Source organism: Chenopodium album, chromosome 8 (assembly GCF_948465745.1).
Source record: "Chenopodium album chromosome 8, dcCheAlbu1.1, whole genome shotgun sequence".
In the NCBI taxonomy this organism is placed as follows: domain Eukaryota; kingdom Viridiplantae; phylum Streptophyta; class Magnoliopsida; order Caryophyllales; family Amaranthaceae; genus Chenopodium; species Chenopodium album.
This window is the reverse complement of record NC_137841.1, coordinates 23,378,108-23,403,448: the sequence shown is the minus strand read 5'-3', so window position 1 is coordinate 23,403,448 and position 25,341 is coordinate 23,378,108. Positions and strand designations below refer to the sequence as shown.

At 37.9% G+C, this 25,341-nt stretch overlaps 1 long non-coding RNA gene and 1 other non-coding gene across 6 annotated transcripts; one reads left to right on the top strand and one right to left on the bottom strand.

Annotated features, from left to right (window-relative positions):
* The first annotated feature begins 1,693 nt into the window (after window positions 1-1,693).
* LOC145555922 (uncharacterized) lies at window positions 1,694-5,573 on the top strand. Of its 5 annotated transcripts, none has more exons than XR_014091625.1 (4): window positions 1,694-1,908; window positions 3,080-3,150; window positions 3,254-3,316; window positions 5,363-5,573. It is a non-coding gene; the product is annotated as an uncharacterized LOC145555922 (long non-coding RNA). The 5 variants fall into 5 exon arrangements; XR_014091623.1 differs by having other exon boundaries at window positions 5,010-5,573; XR_014091624.1 differs by having other exon boundaries at window positions 3,254-3,503.
* A 6,646-nt stretch (window positions 5,574-12,219) lies between these two features.
* LOC145556931 (small nucleolar RNA R71) lies at window positions 12,220-12,326 on the bottom strand. The gene has a single exon (XR_014092024.1). It is a non-coding gene; the product is annotated as a small nucleolar RNA R71 (small nucleolar RNA).
* Between the last annotated feature and the right edge of the window lie 13,015 nt (window positions 12,327-25,341).

The following is a 25,341-nucleotide window of genomic DNA, read 5'->3' as shown; positions in this document are numbered from 1 at the left end:
ATCAATTCAAACAAACATGAAATTGAACAAAGGAATAAAGAGGAAAGAGAGTGAGAAATCTTCATTGATTGATAATGGAGATCTTCAATACAATTGTAATCTTGAATCTTCAACCTCTCAAATAACCATTAAAATTCCTCACTTTCGATCTCTTTCTAAAATCTACTCCTAAAACTAAACCTAAAACTAGAGAAAGAAGCTCTCAACTAAGCTAAAAATATGTGGTCTAATTTTTGATCTAAAAATTGTTCTCTCATTTTACCCCAAAAATGGGTATTTTTATTAGAGAAGTAAAACTAAGTAAATAAGGCTAAAAAGGGAAAAATAGAAAATAAAAGAAAAGGAAAATAAATAGAAAATAAAGAAAAGAAAAGAAATAAAATGAAATAAAAAATAGAAGAAAAATAAATTAAATGAATAAAAGAAGTCAATCATCTTTTTCGATTCTTTGGCTGCTCTTGTTTGGGATATTATACCCTGCTTCGCTCCATAAAAATCACGCACCATCGTCATCGTTTGATCATCAAAATTAATCAAGATCAACGACTCAAAATCAAACCCAGCTTGCGCATCTCACTTGGAGGTGAAAAGGGGCTGCTAGGTGCGGTTATTGCGGTGGAGAAAGGTGGCCGGAGCAGGGACTGATTTATGCGGCTGGAGGGTGGTGCGAAGGTGGTAGTTGTTGTGGGCTGAAGTGGCAGTGAATTGGTGATGTATAGGCTGCTGGAGATTGTTGTTGCGAGATGTTTGGTGGTGCGTTAACTAGGTTAGAGTGCAGGGTTGATTTGGTGTTAATTGCGGGTGTAGGGGAGGTGCGTTAACAGGGGAGCTGCGCTGGCTAGAGCAGGGCACAACGGCCGCGCCCACGGTGATGGACCGCGCCCGCGGATTTGGGGCCCTACCCGCGGTGAGCCCTCGGCCAGGCCATGGTGACAAACTGACTAATTTATGGTTTTTTGGTGTACGCGATCCCGCGCCCGCGGCTTTTAGACTCGCGCCCGCAGATGCTACGCTGCTGCGGTCGTGGATTTAGAGGCTCAATTGATGGGCTATTGCAAGGCTGGTGGTGATGTAGTGATGGTGGTTGATTGGTGTTGCTTTGGGTGTTGCGCACTAGTAGAAAAAATGCTATTTGTAACGCCGTATTAGTAACTGGCGTATATTATGCTAGTTACGAAAGCATCAATAGTAACCAACTAAGATAATGCCAATTACAAATTTCATGACATTAGTAACCAACGTAGTAAATGTCAGTTACTAATATGTGGTTTATCATTATTTGAAGTTTTATTAGTAACTGACTAAATAAATGTCAGTTACAAATATTAAGTCAAAAAAACTTTGACTAAAAAGCTTGTAACTAGCTTACAAACGCCAGTTACAAATATTAAGTCAAAGAAAATTTTACCAAAGCATTTGTAACTAGCTTATAAACGCCAGCTACAAATATTAAGTCAAAGTAAATTTGACCAAAACACTTGTAACTAGCTTACAAACGCCAGTTACAAATAATAAGTCAACGTAAATTTGACCAAAAAGTTTGTAACTAGCTTACAAACGCTGGTTATAAATAATAAGTCTAACAATATTTTTTTTTTTTTTTTTTTATCAACAAATATTAAGTTTCTAGTTTTCTACTTTCTATTAATTTTATTTTATTTTATTTTCATTAAAATTTTGATTAAAGGTTTTTTTAAAAAAAATTAAGAATCTAATGAATGTTAAATTCGCATAAAGCAAAAAAACGACTCATACTTTCGCTCCAATAACGAATTGCTCCTCCTTCACTGCTCCACTTTCTCCTTCACCACTCCTCCCTCTCCTTCGCTGCATCACACTCCATTCATTGTTGTTTTGGTTTGTTCGAATTTGGGATCAGCTTTAGTGGATTTTTATCAAGGTTTTGAGGTATGTGTTCCTTTTGAATTAGGGTTCTTGTACTTTCGAATTAGTGGGTTTACATGTAAATTCGAATCGATGTTGTTGTTTTCAATTACTTGATTAATTTTTAATGAAGTTGGATTATTAAAAACCAAGAAAATTAGGTTTTGATGAATAATTTCGAACAAATATAATCAAAATTAGGTTTTGGTGAATTTTTGGTGCTGGTACGATGTTGCTGTGTTCTCTGATCCATGCTTTGTATCCCAATTTTCCCAAGCTTTATTTGATTTGATATTAGTTTTAAGGAAGGATTTATGTCTTCTGGTGTGATTTTATTTTGATTGAGGTTTAATAGATAAAGGTTGTAATTGGGGGATACACTGGCCGAGTATGTCAAGCTGCTGTTTTTCTCTTTGATGCGTGTGTAAATTTGTGTGTGCAAGTTAATTGAAATAACCGTCACATTGAGAATGCTGCTGTTTTTGTTGTTGTTATTGCTTCTATGTTGAACGCTGCTGTGGTTGTTGTTGTGTTGAACGCTATTATTGGCAAGTTATTGTTATTGTTATTGCTTCAATGTTGAACTAGCCGAGTACATCAAGCTGATGTTGTTGTTGTGTTGTAATTGTAGCTGCTTGTTACTTTATCTCGGTCTAATAGTCATGCTAATTTGTGTATTAAGTGGCTGAATTACATCCTTTTGCTTTGTTGTTCGTTCTTGACAGAATATAAAGGCCAAGCCTGCAATCAAAGTTTGAAACACTACTTTGTATAGTATAGTGAGATAAAATATCCAATAAGATAATGAGCATATGGTAGAGTATAGTGAGACATAACTCAGACATTTATCAGAACTGATTTTGAGAGCTAGAAATGTTGACATTTATCGACAAAGTAGGATATATTGCTTTCGACGCCACTGTTTTAGACTATCACACTTTAACATCAATACCATAATATTTGATTAAGTAAAGCCCAAAAAGGTTAATAAAGGGGAAAGGGAATGAGAGCTGAAATTCAGAACTGATTTCAGAGCTGAAATTCAGAACTGATTTCAGAGCTGAAACAGAGGCCTCTCCCATAACTATGTGAGGCCTCTGTTTCTAAGAGTGCTGTATTTTTCTTACTGGTCTTTGCTGCTGTTTTTTGGATGTTGTAGTTTATCAAATTTTTATGCTTGAATTCTGAATTTTAGGTACGTTGAGAGCAATCCCCAATATGCAGAGTCTAGTGTGTACTTGGTCAAATTCCGACAGCTCCAGCCAGGTAGTAATGACTCATACTTTTTGTGTACGATACTAAGAATGCAATTCTTTTATCAAGATTAAGCTCAGGTTTCAAATTTTCTTCTCTTTTATGTTGATTACAGTCACGAGCATTAAATGCAATAAGGTCGCATGTCCAGTTAGTCCTAAAAAATGCATCATCTCAGGTGATTATCAGCAATATATTATTGTTATGTTTGCTATTACTGTTAAAGTTAGAAAATTATGTGATTTTTAAGTTGTCTTGATTAAGTTCATGAAGCAATACGAAATATTGGTGGTAGTAAACCAGCATTTTCTGAAGGCGTAGAGGCATTTGTTATATATGTCTGTTTCAAGGCTGCTGCAAGTGAGGTAGTTTTCTTGATAATTGTTGTGACTTGTGAGATTATTTCTAGGGTGTGGCTATGGGGAGAATTCACTAGAAAGTTACTTTATGAAGTTTTGAAGTGTATCACAAATAGAAAATCTGATCTTGAATTATTCAATTTTGCTTTTTTCATCATCTGGAAAGAAACAAACATATAATTACTTCCGTCCCTAAACAAAAAGCCACATTGATTAGAGACTTGAGTTAAATTACCCTGATTATCTGTAATAAATTGTAATCTCTCCATTCTTGAAAACTTGACTGGCCTATGTGTTAATGCATAAGTTTGTCCATAAATATATGTTATTATGCAGAACTGAAAATGAATGGAAGAGGCACCTGTTTCCTAATGTCTTAGGCAGTTACATAAAGTGCAGTGGACAAAGTGCACGGCCTTAAGTGCATGTGCACTATTTAGTAGATTACTTTAATTTACTTGCTAGATTTTTTGCTGTTTCATGGAAATAGTATGAGAAGGGAAAATCTAAAAATAAAAAGGAAGTCAATGCTTCTTAATGTTTACTGTTGGTCAGTCCTCATGTATAGCAAGATTATGTGTTAAACTGCTGACAACTGGAGAGTGCAAGCTCATTTGTTTCTGTCGTCACTTCAATGAGGGATTATTTGTGTGAGATATATGTGCTTCTTAATGTTTGAGGTGATTATGTAAAATTTGGAGGACTAAATTTAGTAAAAGTGAGGTTTTAAGATATGAACCTAATGACTATTCAAAATTATTCTTTGAGTTTGCATTCACCTTTTTTTTTTGGGTGGTAACATTGAAAAGCGAGGAGAAAATTTCTTACAGAAATATAAGAGTTGAAGCATTGAATTGATCTTAAATCTTTTGGAATTTAGATTGTGGTTGAATCTCCAACTTGAATGTAAATATTTTATTTGTGAGTTAATATAAAATAAAATAGCTGTTTGATTTTTCTGTATAGATGAAAGGTATTTTGTTGAATGATTCTACTTGAACTTACTGATCTGATTTCTATGGTTTGTAATCTGTTTTCATCATTAAACAGTAGCCAATCATTAGGTCATTAGGTTTGGATCTGTTTTCAATCCGAAAATGTGTTAATTAAGTTGTTAAAGTCCTTTGTCCTTCAATTTAATTAAACGTCCATAGGTTTGGATTTGGCATTTTATGGAGGTTTTAGATCGAAATCTGTTATTTGTCGTATCGGATGTTAGCTCCTTATGGTTGTACTCCTGCACTTTAGTGTCTAATAATAATTCTGAGAAGAAATATATGCTCTTAACTTGTGTGTGTTTATTACTGTATGCTCTTCCTGTCTAAAACCATAATGAGAGGGACCAAGGTTGGAGATTTCAGGGAATTTTTAAGAGGGCATATTGCTCATACCAGAAATATATGCTTGATAAGATGCTATTGGAATTTTTCATTCCTAGTACTACGTACTCATGCATGTGATTAAAAGTTATTTTTCATTCATCTAATCTAATGCTTTTTATGATTTTTTTAGACCTTACAATGTATATAGGTCACACCTCAAAGGACATGCTTTCAAAATGAGTAAGCCACAATTACTACACATAAGAATGGAGGCAAGCGTATAATTCTTGCTTTTTCGTTCTATTAGTAATGAAAGTATTATTTAATATATTAAATAATTGTACTATATATGTTCATTTGAATTAGTGTGCTCAACAATGTGGTGGTACCGTACCGAATGTGCTTATTATGTGATGAGATATATGTATGAGATACTATCTTTCCATAGCGATTGCAAGGGTAATTTGAAAGAGGTTAGTGATGAGATATATTACGAGTTTTGGTTGAAATTTATTTTTATAAAGTATAATTTTTTTTTTCCAGGAGTATTTGGCAAGACTTGCAGCCTACAACGATGTAGAATTGGATGAGATTCGAGAACAATGGCCTAAGTTTTTTAGGCTTAATTTTTTGTTGAAAGACTAGTTATCTTATTAATCGATGTTATGATTAATCACATTTAGCTTAATTAATAAAAAATTAACACATTTTTATATATCTACTTTAATTTTATTTAGCCTATTGGTTATTGTTATTACATTTCTAAATTATAAATCAATGCTTTTTTAATTCAAGTTTTAATTGTTTTTTGGAAATTAAAGTATAATTAATTTTTTTGTATTGTATGGTTGTGGATGAATAATTCGAGTTGTGTGGAACTATTTAGAGTGTTTGTATTGTATATCGTGGGTGAATTTAAGTTACATGGAAGTATTCGTAGTACGTGTTTTGTTGGTTGAATTGTAACAGGTTATAGCCTATTTGACGATGGGTCGTTTGGTAGGATATACTACCATTTTTGTATTTGAATCAAATATTTTTTTTTAAAAAAAATTATTTATTTGTAACTGTCGTAACTAGTGCTAGTTACTAATAGTATTATTTTTTTTTTCAAAAAAAAATATATTCGTAACCGGCGTTATGATTTGCCAGTTACTAATAATATCCTTATTGTAACCGACGTAACTTGATGCAGTTACAAATAGTGTGATTTCTTACTTGGAAAATAGACTTTTGTAACTGGCGTTGGGTTATGCCAGTTACAAATAATACCCTAATTGTAAATGACGTAACTTAATGCCAGTTACAAATAGTTAGATTTTTTACTTGGAAAATAGACTTTTTGTAACTGGCGTTGGGTTATGCCAGTTACGAATAATACATTATTTGTAACTAACATTAGCCGGTTACGAATAATTTTCACTAGTTGTAACGGTGGCATTCGCAACCACAATGCCAGTTACAAAAAGTCAATTTCGCCAGTTACAAATAACACTTTTTCTACTAGTGGCGGGGGCTGCTAGGAGTTGTTGTTGTTGTTCCTGATTCAGGGAAATAGGGAAAGAAGCTTGGGTTGACTTGTGTAGTTGTTTGCTTGATTGGGACCCAAAGCTTCAAACATTACTTCAAATTAAGGCACATACCTCGATCCAAACCACACCTACATACAAGAAAACCCGAGAGGATAAATCAAGACAAATAAAATAAAATAAATAAAATAGAAATAAATAAAGTATAATAGAAAATAAAAGAAATAAAACTAAAACTATGAATTAAGGACTAAAATCATGAAAAACTCACAAAAGCTAATCGAAACTCAAAATGAGTTATTAAAATGGAAAAACAAGAAAACTAAGAAAATTATAGGAAAATAAAGAAAGAAAATATAGAAAAAGGACCTAAATCTTATTTTATTAAGCGCCATAAATGACGCTATTCACTTAACCGTCGGAGGCGAATATTTCCGTGACGGAATATTTGTTGTTTTGCAGGTGTCAAGTCTCGTTGCCGGAAGTACGTGACCTATGTCCCGAGGGATTCCAAAAAAACCCCAAAACATTTGATGTCGTCCGTGGGGATACTCGTCCGTAATGACAATAGACGATCGGACACCTAATGCAGGCCCTGGCCCTGGCCAGGACGACCATGTAGAGGACACAATTCTAATGATCCTCTGATCGCCACATTTCATGAGGTCGAGGATCTACTAGTTACTGCTGCCTCCCTTAAGGTCGCTCTGAACAAGCTTCTCGAAAGGAGTTGGAAGAGAAGAGGTCGTCCACCTCTACACAACCGACCAGAAGGGTGGAGGATGGCTCTTAGAGAAGAAATCAGAGCAAGGCAACTAATGCTGAAGATGCTGGGAATACTCCCTTTCGTCGGCCGCATGGCAGGTCTCCTAGGGTGCCACGAACGAATCTGTCAAGGCTCCTTGAGAGAATCTAGTCGGCTGGGGGGTAGACCAGACAGCCTCGAAGGGAGGATCCTTAGCCGTCTCGACGCTGGAGGGATGCTAGGGAGTACATCCGGCGCAAGCGACGGGAGCGGGCTGCCCAGTCGGACACGACCTCTACTCCCACAATGCTGGATGAATTCTCTAACCACTCTCTTTCCCAACATACCAGCTCGACTTGGACCAGCAGGAGCCAAACTGCCCGTACTCTAACTCCCATTCATGTTCAACCAATTCAACCAGTTCAATATCAGATTCCTCGGAATTTTAATGCTTTTCCGCCACACAATCTTAATGTCCTCGGATAATATGGACAATTTGCCCAGCCGTTCGACCAGATTCTTTAACTGGGCAGACCGGACAGACAGCCCCAGCCCATTGATTAGCAAATGCGTCTGCTTAATCTCGAAGACAAGCTGCCTCCGTTCTCTCAAGAGATCCTTAGCTCTCCTCAGCCTGCAAAGGTGAAGAGTGTATTCGTGGGTGCCTATGATGGTTCAGGCAACCCAAAAGATAACGTCACATCGTATTAAAATTTGATGTACCTGCAATGTGTTGATGATTCCACTTGGTGTAGGTGCTTCCCGACCACCCTTAAGGGCGTGGCACAAGACTGGTTTAACAGCATGCCGGGCGGGTGCATAAATTGCTTCACTACTGTAAGTATGCTGTTTGTTGGAAACTTTTCATACAACATTCCCCCAAGAAAGACCAGTCTTAACTTGGCTACAATTGTCAAAGGAAAAAATGAGGGGTTGTGTTCGTACGTCCAGAGGTTTAACTAAGAAAAAGCCCAGATTCAGAATCTTCCGGATGAAATGGCGTACTCTAAATTTCTCCGGGGATTAAGGCACAATGGTTTTAAGTTTGATTTGGTTAGAAAAAGGTTTGGACATACGCAGGTGTTCTGCGGGAAGCCAAGGCCTATATAGAGGCAACTGATTTTTGTTCGCTCACCAAAGCAGAGCAGCCGGCCAAAGGAGCTGAAAAGAAGCCATCTTCTCAGCAAGGCTCGGTCGGGAAGAAAAAGGAAGGAAAAAATTGGAAAGAAGTCTGGGTGGCGAATGATCAGTAGCCAAAATCAAAGAAGGTTAAGGCGTATGAGCCACATTATGAGTTCACCAAAGATTGTTACTCAATCTTGATGGAGATTAAGGATAAGTTTGAGTTCGAGATGCCCCAACCGATGAGAGGCTCGGCTCAGTATCGCAATAAGAACAAGTATTGTCATTACCACAAGGACGTGAGACATGACACGAATGATTGCATTAATTTAAAGCGATTACTGGATAAGCTGGCCGAGAAGGGCATGCTGAAATCATATGTTTTGAAGTCAAAATTCCCTTACACTAGGACATACAACAACTCTGAGAAGAAAAAGAAAAAGAAAACTGAAAAAAATGATGGAAGCAGTACTGATTTTGGTTTAGTTGCCGTAATATCAGGCGGGTTTGCTACAGGAAGCCCTACCATGAAGGGTATCAAGCAGGACGCTTAGAAGCTCGGCAAAGTGATGCATACCGAGGGGGTCAAAGTTGAACCCTTCCTAGAGGTAACGGTTAGTTAGGCCGACCGAGGGGAGGTCACAGTCTTGCATAACGATCCCATGGTGTTCATCATGAAGATAAACCAATTTGAAAGTCGGCTGGATCCTAATAGATACGGGCAGCTCTTCCGATATTATCAGGTTGGCCGCACTGAAAAATCTGAAGTTCCCAGAAGATGCTCTTAAAGACATCACTCACCCCTTTGTGGGATTTGGGGAAAGCATCATTCACCTAGTTTTCCCGTCCGATTTTGGCAAAAAAGGAGAAGGAAGGGACATGGTTGTCCGATTCTTGGTGGTAAAAGAGTTGCCTGCCAACAATGTTATACTCGGTTGTCCCTCCCTAAATGCTGCAAAAGCTGTGATCATCCCCCATCTGATGTTGTTAAAGTTTGAAAGGTCGAACGAAAAGATTGGTTCGATTCAAGTAAGTTAGAAAATGGCAAAAGAATGTAATCAGCTTGCTGTGAAGCCAACAACCCGCGGACAGGGAAAGTCGTCCGAGCCAAAAGGGGAAGAACCCCTACTCAAAGCATACCAGGTCGGCCAAAAGCGAAAGTAGGCTATGGTCGACCAGGCATAGCAATTAATGACCATTGGCCGGCCAGAAGAATTGAGATCCCAGCCGGCCGTCAATCATCAAGATGTAGTGCTAGACCCTGATCAACCAGAACGGACAGTCAAGGTCGATACTATAGCCGCGGGTTTGCTTGGATATGACTTAATCAGTTTATTGAGAGAATTCAAGGATGTTTTTGCGTTTGAAGTAAGAGAAATGTCGGGCATCATCCCAAACCTGGTCGTACACAAGCTTGCTGTTAACCCACTTGTTAAGCCCGTCCAACTGAAAAAGCGGAATCACGGGAAGGAAAGGAATCAGGCGCCCGCAGCTGAAGTAAAGAAGCTGCTAAATGCTAGTTTCATTCGGCAGTGCTTCTATCCAGACTGGGTGGCCAATGTTTTGTTGGTTAGAAAGCCGAATAGAACCTAGAGGATGTACGTGGACTATACCGATCTCAACAAGGCATGTCCGAAGGATAGTTTTCCCTTGCCTAAGATTGACCGACTAGTCGACTGATGTGTCTATTTTATATAGTATTTTACCCCCGTCCCTTGGTCATAATTAGTAGTGTTTTTGGCTCTTTAGAGCCACTTTTATTACTAATTGGTGTTTTCTAGTGTTTTCGTAGATTTGGTTGACTTTTGCAGGAAGTTATGCTTTTGGAGTATTTTCCCAAAATATTTTGGAGCAATCAAGAGCATTGGAGAAGCACGACCAGAGTTTATAGCCCAGGGCCGGTTAGAGCCATCGAACCGGTGATTAAGGGCTCAGTATAGGTGATACCAGGGCAATTGGACCGAATATTCAAGACCCAAAGAGGAAACCCAGATTGGCCCGAAGAATTGGAGCCTAATCGAAGTCCAAATAGTGGCCCAAATGAGCCGCCCGGCCAAAGAGGCTGGCGCCCGGAGGCGCGCCCGGCCGGGCGGGAGAAGCTAAGGCTGGCGCCCGATGACGCGCTCGGCCGGGCGCGAGATTAGTATTAGAGGCAAAAAGGCGCGCCCGATCGGGCGGTGCCTCGCCCGATCGGGCGCGTGTATTTCTTAGGAGACGCTTAACGTCGTTTTAATTTGTTTTAGTTTAGGATTTTTGTACGGAGTATAAATACTCCTCCGTAATACGATTTTAGGATCTCTTCTTCTCTCTTTTTCACTTTTCTTTACTCTCTTAATTATTCTCTTAGATTTCTTTTCTCTTAAACCTTTGTTCTTAATTCTTCCTTTAATTCCATATTTATTTTGGTAACGATTCTTCTTCCCTTAATCTTAGTTGTTTATTTTATTCCTTTCATCATGATTTATTTTATTACTTTGATTAGTTTAGTTTTTAATATGTGTGAGTAGTTTAATTTCTAGGGTTTATGGGGATCTAATAAATAATATGAAGGGGTAAATTATTGTTGTTGATTATCAATGCTAGATTAATTTCCTATTGATTGATTTAATGCTCTATGACTAGATTAGGCCTATCTTTTATGCATGAGTTTGACAATATTGATTCAAGATTCGAGAGATGAGAATTTATGTTTAGGTCTAGTTTCAATAGGCAGGTTAATTTATAAATGGTTAAGTCGAGAATCGAGAGATGAGATTTAATACCAGTAAATTAATTGTGTGATTGTAATATGTAGCGAAAGCCCTTTACAATCTGGTTAATTGATGCATTGATGATTGACTATTATTGATTATTGGTATTGCATGATAATTTCTTATTGAATTTTTTTAATGTTTTACAATTGCGGCTTGTAAAAGTATAGCAATATTAAATTGATGAATCGAGCATATGTTAATTTGATATTAAAGGCTATTTTCAATAAGAACTTAGATCTAGTAAATTGCGAGAGCATGTTAATCATGTTATTTATGCAATGTCAATGATTGATTACTATGTTTTACCCTGGAGTATTATTTATTGGTGAACCTATGCCCTAGATCCTTTTATATATAGTTTTCTCCCTATTCCTATTCTTTGTAGTTTAGTTTCATACTCAAATATAAATATTGGTTACTTAGATAATTTAGATTATAATAATTAATTAGGAGTAAAAAGACTTGTTTCCCTGTGGAGATCGACCCTACTTCCCTATCTACTTTAGTTAGAGGACTTAGGAATTATTTTTGATTAGGGGATACGACTTTACCCTGTCAAAATTTGGCGCCATTGCCGGGGAAACGGTTTTATTTTTATTTCTGATTGTTTTTGTAGTCTAGATTATTTCCCTTTTTGTCTTAGAGAGCGATAGTTCTCTGAGACAAATCTCACATTTTCTTCTAGTTTTGTTTATGCCCAGGTGTTCCAGATCAGGTTATATCCCATTCGATCCTGAGATCGAACGTTCCTTCCATAGACAGAAAAATTTCTACAAGCAAATCCTGGCGGATTCTAGTGATAATAACAATAATCACCGCGATCCTCCAACTGATTGCGATTTAGAGATATCATCAGACGCAGAATTAGAGATGACGGCTCCAAAGAAGCTTAGTGATTATTCACAACCAAAGCTTACGGATTTTCCACATCTCACCCCTACTCCGGCTCTTGATGGGGTTCAATTTGAAATTAAACCTCAATTTATAACGATGATAGAGAGGAAGCAATTCAGTGGGGCCAAGGGTGAAGACCCGAATCTTCACATTGCCGACTATTGTCAATATTGCAACACCATCAGGCAAGCCGGGGTCACTCAAGACCAAATCAGGGAGATTCTCTTTCCCTTCTCTTTAACTGGAAAAGCTAAATTGTGGTTTAATGGCTTAAATAGAACTACACTTGGTATAACTGACTGGGAAACTCTTGTTTTGAATTTCTATAACAAGTATTATCCTGCAGAGAGAACAGCAGTACTACGGAGTGCGATTCAGAACTTTGCCCAAGAAGCCGATGAGTCTTTATATGAGGCTTGGGAGAGGTTCAAGGACTTACAAAGAGAATGCCCTCACCATAATTTAGCGCAATAGCAGTTAATCCAAGCCTTTTATAACGGCATTGGAAATTCCTCTAGAATAATTTTAGACTCTGCAGCTAGTGGGAGATTTATGAATCTTAATGTTGATGATGCAGGTCAGGCTATTGAAGATATGGCAATACACAATTCCCAATATGGGAATCCCAGAGGATTTTCTAACAAGGGAAAGCATAGTGTCGACTCTGTATCCTTTTTGCAAGCTCAACTAACCTCTATTTGCCAAAAATTAGATAATCTGAGCACTGCTAATGTAGCCAATGTTTCTGCGATTAATAATAATTCTAATGAGGCATTCTGTGAAAATTGTGGTATTGTAGGTCATTGGGAGCAGGATTGCAGGAGTTCCGTGGAGCAAGTTAATGCCTTCCAAGCTTACAGGCAGAATAACCCATACTCCAACACTTACAATCCTGGGTATCGGAATCATCCATACCTTTCTTACCGGAGCACTAATGTTCAAAATCCACCACCACAAGAACCACAGGCGCCACAACAACAGCAGCAAAAATATTATCATCCCAATGCTAGCCAGAAGAACCAGCCACAACAACCCTCCCCATCTTCTGACCCTTCTCTGGTGGAGATTAGAGCAATGTTGGCTAATATGCAAAAGCACATGGAGAGCAGAGATGCGACAATTGATCAAATTATAGAGCATAATAAAATTATGGATAATCAAATTGCGCAACTCTCCGCTACTCTACAAGCCCGCCAACAGGGAGCCTTGCCGGCACAGCCCACTAGGCCTACGGATCAAGCATTTGCAATTACTCTAAGGAGTGGTTCAAACTATGAAGGGCCCTCTATGCCCAGAGTCAATGAACCTGTTTTATTAAATAATGCTAATGTTGATTCCATTAAACCAAACAATGTAGTTGATAGCCCTGCAGGGCTAAAGGATAATACTAACATATCTAATTCTACATTGCAGGATACAACTCCAGAGAAGGTGGCTACTCCAGACAAGAATAAGAATGCTCCAAAGCCAATCATCAAACTTCCTTTCCCCAATCGTCAATTGAAGACAAATTTGGATAAGCAGTTTGGTAAGTTCCTGGAGGTGGTTAAAGATTTGAAGGTAACAGTTCCCTTTACTGAATTGATCACACAAATCCCCTCATATGCAAAATTTATGAAAGAAATTTTGACGAGAAAAAGGTCTATTAGTGAGGTAGAGACAGTAGCTTTTACTGCAGAGTGTAGTGTCGTACTTCAAAATAAGTCTCCACCTAAATTAAAAGATCCGGGTAGTTTTTCTATCCCTTGTCATATTGGCAATCTCTTGATTGATAATGCATTATGTGATTTGGGTGCTAGTGTTAGCGTCATGCCATTATCTGTGTGTTCTAAGTTAAATATGGGTAAATTAAAAGCTACCAATATAACTCTACAAATGGCCGACCGTTCTTTCAAATACCCCTTAGGTGTTTTAGATGATGTCCCCGTTAGAGTAGGTAAATTTTATATACCTGTAGATTTTGTTGTTCTTGATATGGCTGAGGATATGCAAACCCCAATTATTTTGGGTAGACCATTCCTTAACACTGCAGGAGAAGTCATAGATGTACGAAGTGGTAAGTTAACACTATCAGTAGGGGATGATAAAGTTGTTTTTAATCTGAATAATGCCCCTAAAAGCTCCATGACTGAGGAGAAATGTTTCAGTGTTAATGTGGTTGTAAATTATCCTAACAAGCCCCAAGCTCTTGAAAAAGATCCATTGGAGGCGGTATCTTGTGTTGCATCCTTTTCAGATGAGATAGACAAATGGCAGAAGGAAGTCGATGCAATAGAAAGAGCACTCTACAATGTTGGTCTTGGTTTCGAGGATGAACAAGTGAAACCGATCAAGCAAGTTGTGCGAATCGAGCCTACGGTAAGTGTTCTGCCAGATCGAGTTGCAAGTGTTGAACGCAATGACAATTTGAAGCAACATTCGATCGAAGAAGGGTTTTCAGTGCGTAGCATTGAAGATCCCCCAGTCCAAGTCAAGGAGGATCCACCAGATAAGGCAATTTGGCGTCCCACAGGTTATGTCAGGAAGCCGCATCGCAGCCTAAACATCGCTAGACCGGGTGAGAAACCACCGATCAAGCGTTAGGCCAAGGGTCCTAAAAATTGTACTTGGTAAGAAGGTCGTGCGGGACCTAGATAAACCAGCGCTTTGCGGGAGGCAACCCGTATTTTTAATGCCTTTTAGACTAGTTTTTCTTTTCTTTTTCTTATGAGAGGAGAGATGAGGGAATTTAACGAGTTCTATGAGTGTTTGTACAGGTTTGAAGGAAAAGAGTTAGCCAAATTTTGGAGAAAAGACGAAAATTAATATTTCGCCGATTTAGTCTCGGGCCCGACCGGGCGAAGCTCGCCCGATCGGGCGCGAGAGCAAGGGTCTGAAAATAAGTAATTTTGCCCGACCGGGCGCGAAATTCGTCGTATACAGACTAATTTGTCCACCCGATCGGGTAAGCATCGCCCGACCGGGCGCGAGAAGAGCGAAAATTTTGGCCTAAATTTGGCCCGACCGGGCGCGAGAACAAGAAGGATTGAAGTCATTAGATCGCCCGACAGGGCGAGTGGCGCCCGACCGGGCGCGAGAGGTTACGTAATCAGAGCGAATCAGATCGCCCGACCGGGCGAAGGTCGCCCGACCGGGCACGAGGACCAGCTTCTAATTTTTTGCAGATCGCCCGACCGGGCGACCCACTGCCCGACCGGGCGCGAGTGGTTCCGCGTCATTTTCTTCTCCCTTTTCTTCTTTCTTTCTCCATTTCTTCTTTCCTCCATTACTTCCTCTCTCTAAAACTCAAATTTTCTCTAACTTCTCTCTAAGATTTCTCCTCCATTACCAACCCAAATTCAAAACTCTTTACATATTTGTGATCCTCTTTCCACCCTCTTCACTTTCATATAAAAATTTTTCAGTTTTAATTCAATAAATTTTTAAACCCATTTCTTGAACATGGCATCAAAGAGGGCTAGGTCCATTTTTGGTAGGAGCTCCAGTTCGAGGGAGGAATACGACCCGGACTTGCAACTCCCGTATTGGCCGACGATCCGGATTGTGAGCCGGGAACAAAAGGAACGGCTAGAGCATTTGGTCGGTCGTGAGGTAATTCCTTCTCGGTGGTTACACCGCCCTACCTTAGAATCATTTGGTTTGTATGATTTTGTTAAACGATTTTTGAATGACATTGGCATGAGAAAATTTGTTGACATGCACTATCCTACATACCGAGAACTTACATGTGAATTTCTGTCCACTTTTCATGTTGTTAGTAGTAGGAATGGGCCTAATTTATTTTTCAGGTTAAATAATAGAAATATTAGTTTAACTTTTGTTGAATTTTGTAAAATTTTTTAATTAAATTCTGAATTATCTCACCAGTGGCATGCAGACTATAAAATGGGTGACTTATATTATGCTTTGACTGGTTTACCTGCCCCCGACCCCCAACATGCTAGTACCAAACCTATTCACCACCCTGTCCCAAAAATCTGGCAAAGATTTGCGGGTTTGTGTTTTTTAGGTAGGGTCGAGCCTCATAACGCTCAAACTAACGAACTAGCTGTCATAGGACACTACGTATACGGGTACGGGAAATTGAACATAGGTAGGTTTATAGTTCACCATTTGAGTAGGCATGCCACAGCCAGCACCACTTCCAAGTCCCCTATCCGTTTAGGTGGCCTTATCACTCGAATAGCGGTGAAAAAGGCCAGTTTTGTAGTAGACGGACCCCACCAGCTGACTAACTGTGGACCAGATACCTACATGACTGCTAGGTATTTTGAGGATGTGGGGTGGGTTAGACCGGATAGCGAGCGGACACCATTTTGGTGTATTCGGACTGGGAACGAGCAACCTTTGCCCATTTTCCCCTACCCAGTCCTGACTTGACCGCCTTTCCCCCAGGGCAACTTTCTTACACTTATGATGCTTTAGTTGCCAACGCTAGGGGGCAGGCACCACCAGTTCCACCACCACAGCTTCAGCCTGAGGTGGCTTTCTCTCCACCTCGTATGTCCCATTCCGTCCCTCATGTTGACTCTGACCCAGTTTGGGATCTTCAGAGTATAGGTCAGGCCCTAGGACGTATCGAGCATTCACATACTGACCTTAGGAGGATGGTAAAATCCTTAGACCAGAGGTTAGGGTACCTAGAGAGGAACCAGGGTAGATCTCTCTACCCTATGTACGATGATTATGCTCGTCGAGGCAACATTCCCGACGACGCTATTCACCCTGACTGGTTTCAGCCTCCACCCTAGGGATACGATAGGGATCCCACTGCCCGTGGTATTTACACTGACTATTCTTCTTTCTTCGGGTACGGGCAGGACATCCCTTTCGGGGGACCGGCGGGGGGGAGTTTTCACGCTGATTATTTTGGTGGTAGCTCTTCTGGTGCAGGTGGTGCAGGTGGCAGTGGAGGTGCGGGTTTCGGCTCAATGGACGAGGATGATGAGGACTAGCTATGCTGGGCTAGTTTCCGAGCCAATGAGGACATTGTCTGATTTTGGCTTGGGGGAGATTTTGGTTTGGTATTTTTCTTTCTCTTTTCTTTTATTTTTGGTGTGTTTTCTAGGTTAGTTTTATTGCTTTCTTATATATAAAAATACAAAAAAAATTGAAAAATAAAAAAATCCAAAAATACGTTCCAATGAATTATAAATTATGCTTCCATGTGCCCCTTACTTGAAAGATTGTTTTGATTCTTGGTATTTGATGATAGGCATTATGGATTAGTTGATCATGATTTGATGTTTGATTGCCTTGAAACCTTAACATGCGTCAATTTTGTCCAACTACTTGTGAATATAGTGCTTGACTAGTTGATTTGGTTAGGAAATGTGTGATAGTTCTATAGTTCCTGGTATGTCAATGAATTTGAGTATTGGTTTTCAACTATAAGTAATATTTATATGATTCATTATTATGCACATTGTGGAGGACGAAGGCATTTGTTCTTTTAGGTAGCCTCCAGATGATTGTAGATACATTTGTTCCCTTCTTGCTACCCATGTTGTTGCCTTGACTTTTTTTTTGTTGTTTATTAGCCATTTTACAAGCCTATTTTGCCCCATTGGTTACTAGTCCCAAGCTTGGCTTGGGGGAGCTATTAGTGAGTGAGGCGAGGGAGTTTGTAGTGTGCTTATTATTTGCACAATTTGGGTGGGATTTGAGAAGTTGTTTTGTTGTTATTCATGTTTATTTTTGATGAGTTTGAGAGTTATATTTTCTTGAAAAAAATAAAGCATGATATAATGAAAAAAAAAAGAAGTTCAAAGAAAAAAAAATGTGAAAAATAAGTGAACTTCGAAAAGGAAAAAATGTTCAAATGTTCTAGTTGGAGGTTGATCAAAAGAAAAAAAATTGAGCCTCAATGGAAAAAAAATTCAAGTTTGAAAGTAAGTTTGTTATTTCACTCTACTTCTTCATTATTATATTTTTATGAGTGAAATTGTAAGTGTTGGGATTGTTTATTATGATTGGAGTTTATTTGGTTGATGTTAGAGTTGGTTATGTTGTTGGAGATGTATGATCACTATTTATTTTGATCATGGGTTTTATTAGGATATGACTCCTTTAAGCATAGATTTTCTCTCACTTATTCCCAAATTTATCCTACCCGTTACCCTAACCTTACATTACAAGCTTTAAAGACCTTCTGACCTTTGTGCATAGATTTGTATGAATGTGAAAGTGTTGTTTATCAATGCAAGTTATGATTTGACATATTTCGAGTCGACTAGTAGGTTGAGCGTTCATTGTTTTATACACACGAGAGTGTGAGTTGGGAGGGCATTGTTCACATAAAGGGGTTGGATGGAGAGCGATTGAGTACATCTTTTACTCGCCACAAAAATGAGAGTCGAGTGTGTGAGCACTAGTCTTGAATTCTATATGCTCTTGTGGTTTGCTCTATTTGACAATTGTTAGGGAAGAAAGGTAATTGGATGGATTTGATTGGTTGACTCTAAAGCGTGTTTATTTGATTTACCCTGGATCGTTCGTGCTTGATTTTTACTTTTGGGGTGAAGCAAATTTATTGATTCATTGATGAGATCTTTGCTTAGGGACAAGCAAAGGTTTGGCTTGGGGGAGTTTGATGTGTCTATTTTATATAGTATTTTACCCCCGTCCCTTGGTCATAATTAGTAGTGTTTTTGGCTCTTTAGAGCCACTTTTATTACTAATTGGTGTTTTCTAGTGTTTTCGTAGATTTGGTTGACTTTTGCAGGGATTTATGCTTTTGGAGTATTTTCCCGAAATATTTTGGAGCAATCACGAGCATTGGAGAAGCACGACCAGAGTTTATAGCCCAGGGCCGATTAGAGCCATCGAACCGGTGATTAAGGGCTCAGTATAGGTGATACCGGGGCAATTGGACCGAATATTCAAGACCCAAAGATGAAACCCAGATTGGCCCGAAGAATTGGAGCCAAATCAAAGTCCAAATAGTGGCCCAAATGAGCCGCCCGGCCAAAGAGGCTGGCGCCCGGAGGCGCGCCCGGCCGGGCGGGAGAAGCTAAGGCTGGCGCCCGATGACGCGCCCGGCCGGGCGCGAGATTTGTATTAGAGGCAAAAAGGCGCGCCCGATCGGGCGCGTGTATTTCTTAGGAGACGCTTCACGTCGTTTTAATTTGTTTTAGTTTAGGATTTTTGTACGGAGTATAAATACTCCTCCGTAATACGATTTTAGGATCTCTTCTTCTCTCTTTTTCACTTTTCTTTACTCTCTTAATTATTCTCTTAGATTTCTTTTCTCTTAAACCTTTGTTCTTAATTCTTCCTTTAATTTCAGATTTATTTTGGTAACGATTCTTCTTCCCTTAATCTTAGTTGTTTATTTTATTCCTTTCATCATGATTTATTTTATTACTTTGATTAGTTTAGTTTTTAATATGTGTGAGTAGTTTAATTTCTAGGGTTTATGGGGATCTAATAAATAATATGAAGGGGTAAATTATTGTTGTTGATTATCAATGCTAGATTAATTTCCTATTGATTGATTTAATGCTCTATGACTAGATTAGGCCTATCTTTTATGCATGAGTTTGACAATATTGATTCAAGATTCGAGAGATGAGAATTGATGTTTAGGTCTAGTTTCAATAGGCAGGTTAATTTATAAATGGTTAAGTCGAGAATCGAGAGATGAGATTTAATACCGGTAAATTAATTGTGTGATTGTAATACGTAGCGAAAGCCCTTTACAATCTGGTTAATTGATGCATTGATGATTGACTATTATTGATTATTGGTATTGCATGATAATTTCTTATTGAATTGTTTTAATGTTTTACAATTGCGGCTTGTAAAAGTATAGCAATATTAAATTGATGAATCGAGCAGATGTTAATTTGATATTAAAGGCTATTTTCAATAAGAACTTAGATTTAGTAAATTGCGAGAGCCTGTTAATCATGTTATTTATGCAATGTCAATGATTGATTACTATGTTTTACCCTGGAGTATTATTTATTGGTGAACCTATGCCCTAGATCCTTTTATATATTGTTTTCTCCCTATTCCTATTCTTTGTAGTTTAGTTTCATACTCAAATATAAATATTGGTTACTTAGATAATTTAGATTATAATAATTAATTAGGAGTAAAAAGACTTGTTTCCCTATGGAGATCGCCCCTACTTCCCTATCTACTTTAGTTAGAGGACTTAGGATTTATTTTTGATTAGGGGATACGACTTTACCCTGTCATCGACTCTATGGTTGGATATGCTCTCATGAGTTGTATGGAAGCATACTCCGGATTCCACCAGTTCCCATTATGGGAAGAAGACCAAGTGAAAACAGCATTTGTGACCGAGCAGGGCCTGTACTGTTACAAAGTTATGCCATTCGGCCTTAAGAACGCCCCTGCTACCTTTCATAGACTTGTGAACATTGTTTTCAAAGATTAGATTGGCCAAAATATGGAGGCATACATTGATGACATGATTGTCAAGTTAAAGGAGCCGGCCGACTATCTAAAGGATCTTCGAGAAACCTTTACCGAAGGCGGCATAAGATGATGCTAAATCTAAAGAAGTGTGTCTTTGGTGTTGAGTCCGACAAATTTCTCGAATTTTTTATCGACCAGCGAGGAATTGAGGCCAACCTTGAGAAAATTCAAGTTGTCTTGGACATGAAGTTGCCAAGGAAAATTAAAGAGGTGCAAAGATTGACCGGCTGTTTAGTCGCCCTCGGTCGATTCTTGTCAAGATCAAGGGATAAGTGGCGATACTTTTTTCAGACGATCAAGAAGAAAGCTATGTTCGAGTGGATAGAGGAGGCCGAAGAAGCCTTTGTTCAGCTGAAAAGCCATTTGCATACATTGCCTCGGCTCGTCAGTCCACTCAAGAACGAGAAGTTATATATGTACCTTACTATTTATGAACATTCTTTGAGTGTCGTTCTGCTTGCTAAAAGGGACGGCCTTCAGATTCCAGTATATTTTGTCATCCATGTGTTGCATAATGTCGAGCTTAGGTATCCCCCTATTGAAAAATTTGGCCTTGCATTGTATATGGCGTCAAAGAAGCTTCGGCCGTCTTCTGGTGTATTCAATAGTGGTCTATAGAGACCAGCAACTCAAGAAGTCGTTTGCAACTTTGGAGGCAAGTGGCCGCATGCTTAAATGGGCCTTAGAGCCGAGAGGTTTCGACATCACGTTCGAATCCAGAAGGGCAATCAAGGGACAAGCCTATGTTGATTTTGTAGCTGAGATGACTCGGCCGGATTTGCAGCCGGCTGGAGACCAAATTTGGAAAGTGTAGGGAATAAATTTCAAGCGTTAACCCCTAGCTTGAACCCCACTGTGATCATACACTAAAGTACGGTGGCGTCCAAAAGGGAAGAAGATAAAGTAAAAGAGTCGCTAACAAGTTTTAGGAACTTGTAAACCGTTCACGAGGTGAAGGTTACACCTCTTAACGGTCAAAGAGATCGCCAACTCCATAAGGTCTAGAACCAAATAAGGGTTCGGGGATGAAGGTACAAATCCAACCTAAAAGAGATTGAACCTGCCCTAATAATAGGCCTTTACTTTATTCTGATCGTATTCATGTGCGCTTTTTGATTAATATGCAATCATTAGGTTTAACCTAAACTTGTTTATCTATGTTGGTTGAACATTAATGCACAAATAAACTATTATTGGCGATCACTTGAAATATAATCACATTAACCCTAAACAAGATTATTAATTATCTTATTAAGCGTGATTACAAGTATTAATTCCCTTTAAACATACATAAAAGGTGTGATCAAGCAATAACAATAAATAATCATCAAGCAACATAATAAATAATCATCATAATAATAATTATAATAACAATAATAATCTTCATTATAAAATTATAATCATAATCAAAACAATAATAATCATAAATAAAATAATCATCATCAAAATAATAATAATAATAATAATAATAATAATAATAATAATAATAATAAAAATAATAATAATAATAATAATAATAATAATAATAATAATAATAATAATAATAATAATAATAATAATAATAATAATAATAATAATAATCATAAATTATAACAATTATAATCATAATCATGTTCATGTTAATATTAAAGCATAATAATAATAGCAAGATCCTAGGCATGATACTAACAAGATTAATAACAAACCCTAGCATGTCACTAAGCAATAAAAATCAAATCATTAACCCTAACATGATACTAACAATCATAAATATTAGGAAGAACATAGAAGGCATCGTAACAATCATATTTAATATTAAAATTAACCTAGACATGATACTAGGAATATCATAATAACAATTTAAACATGATTTCTACATCATAACATCAATTAAAACCATTAAAGCACTTACTTTGATGTTTCGTACCTCTTTCTAATAACAAAATACACACGTTAGTAACTTCAAGGAAAATAATAATCAAACAATCAAATTAAATAATTGAAATAGATATTTGGGACCAAACCCTCAGAAATTAAACCTTTCACTTCTAGGGCGAAGGCAACTTATAATATGGCTAGGTGTTTCTAGATCTAATGAATGCGGAATTTTGTATTTAAAAAGCAAGAACTTTAGGTTGCGAACTTCATTGCATCATTCGTGACAATGTGCTTATATGTGCATTTTTTTACTTTTTATTTATTTATTTTTTTTCTTATCAAACCCTTTTTATTTTTTTAGAGTCGAGTCATAGATTTTTTTTAAAATTTGAGTCAACCCGGATTTTTATTCTCCTATACTGCACAAGAGTCAACTTGTTTTGGTCATAGTCGGAGTTCCAGAAAGAGTTACGTTTTGTATAACCTATGGATCTGTATCCCCGAGTTTTATATTTCATTTGGAATTAGTTTCGTTCCAATCAGAGTCACAGATAAAAAGTTATAACCGATATACTACAGCCTGTCCAGTTTAGGTGTCTTTTTAGCGTCAACTTTTTTTTGTTTTTTTTAATTTTTTTTTTTATTATTTTCGTGTCAAGATAGTCTTAGCCAAGTCCTTTAATCCGTGTCAACTCAAATAACATAGGACTATAGATTTTTTTTTTTTTTTTATATACCCATGAGTCATAACTCTTCTAGAATTCTAGTCATCTTCCTAGTTTCTCGTGATCAATTTTTGTGCTAACCTTAACATGTGTTCTTTGTCTTTGATTGTGGTTGATCTTATTTATGACTAACGATTTCCAATGGACCGTTTTCACCTAGTAAATAGCATAAACATTAAAATTTGACAAAATTAATCAAGTTAGTTTGTCTTTTAGTCTTCCGTGCTATTTGGCATTGGGTCCTATGTTTTTCACAACGTCCTCATGTCTAGCCATGCGATCATACCACTTGTCTTAATAAACTCACCTAATCACACATGTTGATTCGTTGCACACACTTTGTCTTCGAGTAATGCACTATATTGTTTATGATTGTATACTAGGACCATGCATGCGTCGTTTTCCGTCGTAATAGGAATGGGTGGAGTATTCCCCATTGGTTTTCAAAATTCTTTCATACACTATTCCTTTCCAATCCGAGTATTGAGTCAATGCATTAAGTGAGCTCATTTTGCTCCTTAGTACTCAAGTTCAAGAATCACTAGTTAAGAGTTGGAAGAATAAGGAGAACGTCATTCCTTCCTTCTTTTCTTCCAATCAAAGCATCAGCAATAACAAACTTCTTGTCCCTCTTGGCGGTAACAAGTAATTCATAAGCAACCATGAAGACGAAACACAAGACAAGTTTCCATAAAAGATTTCATGCTCTTTTTTTTTCGTTTCAACCCTTTTCCCCTAATAAGTCTAGCATAGGTTCCCCTTATCCTTATGTATGTCTATATGCCATGTTCCATCAATGAGCATTTCTTTCCTTTGCATTCGATCATGTCATTCGCCAAAAAAAAAAAAAAAAAAAAAAAATCAATCGTCGTACCGAACACAAGGTATGCCAATGATTTGAGGCACCTTTGCAACCCATTATTTCCCATTAACCATTCAATCACATATCTATTCTTCATTAACCACTTTGAGCCTCGTCTAACGATTGACCTTATTTATTAAACCCACATTCACTTAAACCTGGGATATGAAGGTGTGTAATTTGTGTAACATTCAGAAAGCAAGTTCAAATAATAATAATAAAAACGAATAATAATAAAAAAAAAAAGTAAATAAAAAAAACAATGTATAAGAGCAAGTGTTCCAATGTCTTTGATATGAACACGTCTCAAATTGCGTCTCTCATCGAGTGCTTGGTACCGTGCTTGAGAAACATGAATGCTAAGTGAGTGATGGACCGCATGATCTGAGATTGCCCACATTGATTCAAAACAATGAAAAAAAATCTAAGCAAAACTTGCAAAATTCAAAATTTTCAAATTCACAATTACACATCTTGGGGATTCTCTCGAGTCTTGAGCCTTGTACCCTTTTCTTCTTTAAACCATCAACTTAACCATATTACAACCCTTGAAATAACTCTTTGAGGTGTACATACACTTGTGCAAAGTTCGGTTAGAGCTACGCTCGGCCTGATTCCTAACGGATACATAGGCAACCTCATATCGAGGTGCGGCCACATTCATATTCATATCCATACATGATCGAGTCAAAGAATATCCAATGCTTACCCTTACCCATCTAGAGCTAGACTTGGGGCTTGAACCCACATCATTTAGCCTACCCAACCTAAAGATTCATCATCTTTGACTCTTCTCATATATAATTCCATCACCATAACCCTTACAGCCAGCCTTAGTATCACATTCACACACTTCACTCACACATCCATATCCATATCATCCTTCCCTTTAGGAACCCTTTATCATGAAATCTTATTTCCCTACCGCGCATGCTTCATCATCTTTCAAGATAGCATTCATTAGAAGAAACTTTATATACTTGCTTAGCTTCCTGACGTGAGCAATATTCATTTATATATCAATGATTCACTACTAAAATTCGACCAAATTGCGACCGCCTCAAACGGTCGCAGAAAATAGCAAAAACGGTCGCAAATCATAATTGCGACCGTCAACAGTCGTAACATGGCAGTCGTTATTCTCTTGGTCGCAAAAAAACAAAATTACGACCGTTTGACGGTCGCAGATTTTTTGCGACCGTTTTTACTATTTTCAACGACCGTTAAGAAAATGGTCGCAAATATTAATAATTGTGACTTCTTTATGAAACGGTTGCAAATCTTGAAATCAGCGACCGTCATAAGCGATCGCTAAAAGTTATATATATATATATATATATATATATATATATATATATATATATATATATATATATATATATATATATATATATATATATATATATATATAAAACAGACCCATCACCCACCCACCCTTGACCCAGATCCACCAAAACTAGATCCCACCCAAACCACCACAACTGTCCACCCTAAACAACCACTATCCACCGCCCTCTACCCACCATCACCTTCAACCACCAATACCCACCATCACCTTCAACCACCAATACCCACCACCACCCGTCC